Raw genomic sequence first — 4,844 nt, forward strand, 5'->3', positions numbered from 1 at the left:
TTTATTTTGTTAAAAACAAAACGAAAAGAGGTGGCTAATACGCGGATGGCTACGAGTTAGACTGTGTATAATGCTGCTCCATTTATCCATTTTCACTCCTTTGTAAATACACAAAAATTATAAACAGCGCACCCAGAACTGAACATGTGGGGTAATAGACGTAAATGTTTTAATTTGACATGTTCAACCCTGAAAATTTCAAGTTAGCTTAACATTAGCTTGACAACCGGCAAAAAACAGCAGTGGGTTTACTAGTTTACTGCTTTATTGAAGCATAAAAAGACAAAAACATCTGCAAGCAGACAGAAGGAAATACAGTCATACACTGACGTGAAAAAACAACACATACGGTCGAATCTGATCAAAATAACAGCTCTAGAGTAGGTGTTTTGAAAGCGAAGTTTGCATTAGCTCTAGCTTATTACCTAGCTGACGTCAATGTGTGTTTCTCGAAAACAAACGCTGCAAAAACAATACGGAACGCACTTGCTACCATTTTCACACTTCAAGGCAATTTCTTACTGTGTGAGAATATCGAAAGCCACAAACAAATCTGGGACCAGCTTTATTTTCTGCAAATACTAAACAGACTAACGTCGGCTAGCGTTAGCTTTAGCAGGGTGATTTGCTAGCTAATAGACGCGTTGCACATTTATCTTGTGATCCTAAAGTAGACAAGTTACACGGCACATGAGAGGTGATTTTCCACACTAATAACTAGATAAAAGTCCACATTATTAAATAAATGAAACAACCATTCTTTTAACAAGCTCCGTTAGCTTTCCACTTAGTTGTATAGTGGCAAATACAGATAATGCTACCCAATTTCTACAGACCACCGAGTTAAACATGTGTGCCTCCATGTTTATTCAACATATTACTATTGTAAGGTTGCATTTAAATAATCCCCATTGTCTGTCCTTACCAGGAATTAAATCTTTAGGCGTTTTGGAGCTGTTCAGAAGAGGTTTGCAGGTTATCCTGGCTCAAGATGGCTGCTCACGGCACAGGGTTTCCTCAGCTGTATACAATGGGCTTCTGGGACAAAGAACCTCGTATGCGGCGATTTGCTGTTTAGGCACTATCAGTAGGAGTCAGAATGGACGAGATAACCTAAACGTTATATTATAATATCTCTGGAGATAATATTAAATCAATATAGAAGACATAGTAAGAGCTTTTATGAATGCAAATAAATAAAAAAAATAGTTTTTAGCTTTATTGTCTATGGCCTTATGTGTGTGTTGTGGAGTCACTGCTGCATATTTTCTGCAAAAGCAGCTTTACACTTACTCCATACACACCAATAATGAATAATAATATGATAACCTGCACATGTAGGGGTGGGATTTGAAATTTGGAAGATAATTGCAACTGTTTCTTTAAGTGCTGTAAATTGCAAGTTGAGGCCTTCATGGACTGGGCTTTTTGTCAAGGACCACCACCAGATGACTGACTGGTGGTGAAAATCTGAAGGCCTATGTCTCCCTGTGATGGTCAGGCAACCTATCCAAGTTGTACCACACATCTACAACTTGCCGGAAATAGGCGAGACCCATGATAATTGCAAAAAAGGATCACCGATTTCTCCTCCGGCCTTCTTCTTTCCATGCTGTATCCTGGTGCAATGTGTTTCCTTGTAAGGTCGAACACATGCATGCAGCTATCCATGTGATGTAAAAGAAAATGTGAATCATGAGTCCAGGCCACCTTCTTTGATTTATCCGTCACAAACCAGTGGTGGTTCCAGACCAAGTTTACCAGAGCGGATAGGGTAAGGTCAGTGTTCCTTTATGAGAGCACAGAACAAAATAATAGGAAACATTTAATTGCTTAGTGAATTCATTGTTTTAACATATCTCATTGTTTAAGCCAAAGAGAGCCAAAGAACCTTCCTCGGCTCTAGAGTTTCAGGTTGCAAAGCCCTAATTCGGCAGATAAAAACTGTGATCCTATCTCGGTATAGCTAAACTAAAGTTAGTTATTTTTAATTCGTTGTTAAAGTAATATTGTGAAGGTACAATGTCTTGTACAGCATCTTCTCTGATTGGACTTAACAGGTCAACCTTGTGCACCTGTGGACATGTTGTATTCTTCTTTATTTGGACCATTTTTGACAGATATACCAGGAACATACCACAAATGACGTTCCAGGTAAGACAAATTTCAGATATGTTCTAACAGTAAGGCATTATTGTGCCATATGGTGCTGTATTGTACTGTATCGCACTAAGCCTTTCTGTTACTCCTAAGACTGCGAGGTCAAGAACCTTCCTGAAACTTTTCCATCTCTATTCTGAACTCCATTTGGATGATTGAGCACCTAACCTCATCTCCGAGGCTGATCTCATCTCATTTTTCCCATCTGTATCTAAATCTCATTCTTTTGGTCAAGATCCATGTCTGATTAGCATATTTAAGGGAATGTAGAGAGTTAAAAGTTAAATTTAGACCCTAATTTTTATGGATTGGTTTGGAGCATTGCCAACATTACTGTAGGAGAACCCCATCTATCTCGCTGCATCTTACCATCATTCCTAAACAAAGATGTCAAGATCCTAGAACCCCTGTGTTTGAGGTAGAGATTGATCTCCTAAACTCACAGAGTAACTTGTTGTTTTCAAGTTAATAAGCATGGCCTCAGACTTACACATTCGACGTATCTGGATTTGATGTAGTTGCTTATCTTGCCATAAAAAATAAAGGCAGCGTCAAATCACCTTTCTTTTGAAAAATATGAAACATTTATTGATGTAATTCACAATATTACATGCTTTCACTAACAGATATTTCACAGAAGACTTACATAAAATTTGCTTCCCACCAGCTGGCCTGCAGTGCTGTAACATAAACTGAAAAAAATATATATTTTAATGTGTAAAGTAAATAGCCCGTAACATTAAAAGACCAGACCAAACGTATGTTTGATCTTGAAAAAATATAGCAAACTCCTTTAAACAGAAAAAAAGACAGGCCTTCAAGTAGAAGTAAGACTTTGTAAAGCTGAAATCAGCATTGCCATGGGTCATTTCTTATGGGTCGTTTATGTTTTTTTAATTAAGTATTTATGGGTTATTTAAATGTTTTATGGGTTAATAATGTGTGTCCAGCACCAGTCCTCAAGGGCCAGGGTCCTGCCAGTTTCAGAGATGTCTCTGCTCCAACACGGCTTATTCAAACGGTCCAATCACCTCCTGTGCATGTCAAAGTTCTGCACATGCCTCCTAATCATCATCATTTGATTCAGACGTGCTGGACCAGGAAGGGAACTAAAACATGCAGGATAACCAGCCTTTGGACACAACTGGGCTAAATCTTCTTTTTACTGAACAGAGAGTAAAACTCTTAACATAAATGTTCTAGAAAATGTCATACTTGACGCTACATTTAAATAGGTGCAAGTGCACAAGAAGTTCTCTGATGGGTGAAAGATGTTAAATAACTATTTTCCTCAAACATGTTTTATGGGTTGTTTTCTCTGTGATTCATAGTCCGAGCCAACAGCGTGACAGAACCTATGTCTAAGAGCTGCTGTCAAGCAACACCGCACTGAATAACACGCTCATTGAGCCTGTGAGATGTGCAATCCAGTGATGCCTGTCCCGATTCTAGTTTCTCATCACCACCACATCCTCAGCAGCAGGACGCCCAGTGCACAGACATAGTGGAGTGTGGTCGGATGCCACAGCGGGGTGCTGTTGCACAGGTCGGAGTCGCAGCAGTGAATTCGCACCCCTGGCAGCTCTTGTTGCTGACAGTGTCTGGATGTCGCGCAGCCACTGGTCAGGGCGATACCCAGAGCCGCTGCAGGGACAGAACAGGGTGGAAGGGGGGGAGGAGAGAGTCAGTCAGTCAGTCAGATAAGAGAGATGAGCTGGTGTTTGGCTCAGCAGGAAAAAAAAGCATAACTAAGCACCAAATGCTGCAAGTGGATAATGAGGAAAACACTTACACGTCTTAAGAATACACAGGAGAGGGAAAAAAACAGCTCTTTGACAAGCTTATTTTGTGCAATAAAACAAACATTAGTCATTTTGTACAGCGTAATATATAACTGCTATGTTTATATAACTGCCCTGTGTCTAAACACAGCACTTGATCTTCTCCAATTTAACTTTTTTTTTACAAGAGTAGAGCATACAGATGCATGGATATTTAAGCATTCCTCTCTGCACATAACTTTTCCTCTTTTCATTTGCAGTTTTTCTAATTTGCTGTTCTCATATTTTGCATGATTTCTACACATAATCATGCATAATGTGTTTTTTTTAATTAACATGATTAGAAATAAATATTATGCATGAGTACATGTAGTTAATTTATTGGATCAAACTCATTTTGAGAAATACACAGCATTCTTCAGAATAAGGATTGTGCGATTTTTAAAAAAACAAATTCCTCCTTTATTTATATTGTACATCAAGATATGATTATCTTCTGATACTTTACACTGCGGCTAAGCATACTTGTTTTGGAGGTTTATAGTACAGCTCATGATAGCATAGCAATATTTTTTCTTTTTATCAGTCACATAAGAATTCATCCAACATTTTTTCAAGGGTTTTGTTGGCTCTAGCGGTTTTTATTTAGCTGTTGTTTTACAGGAAAGTGGGTTGTGAGAGAGAAGGAAGACATGCGGCCAAAGTCCAGGACTTGAACCTGCAAGGCATACATGGTTGGAACGTAATCCCGTGCCATCGCTGTGCCCAATTTACCCAACATTTCATTATTTCAATGTGTGCAGAGCTTTGAGTTAGAGTCAAATGTGACATGAGACATTTTGGAGAAGAGAAGGAGACTGAGGATGTTATGGATTAGGGAGAAACATCTTGGCTCTTCAAACA

At 38.9% G+C, this 4,844-nt stretch overlaps 1 protein-coding gene across 1 annotated transcript in view; it reads right to left on the minus strand.

Annotated features, from left to right (window-relative positions):
- The window catches only part of rab14l (RAB14, member RAS oncogene family, like), a 13,039-nt gene extending 12,002 nt beyond the window's left edge, over positions 1-1,037 (minus strand). The window contains exon 1 of the mRNA XM_008424288.2: positions 926-1,037. The gene's annotated coding sequence lies outside the window, so the exon portion shown is untranslated. The remainder of the gene's footprint in view (positions 1-925) is intronic.
- Positions 1,038-4,844: the final 3,807 nt, after the last annotated feature.

The sequence above is a fragment of the Poecilia reticulata genome, linkage group LG12 (genome assembly GCF_000633615.1).
Source record: "Poecilia reticulata strain Guanapo linkage group LG12, Guppy_female_1.0+MT, whole genome shotgun sequence".
In the NCBI taxonomy this organism is placed as follows: domain Eukaryota; kingdom Metazoa; phylum Chordata; class Actinopteri; order Cyprinodontiformes; family Poeciliidae; genus Poecilia; species Poecilia reticulata.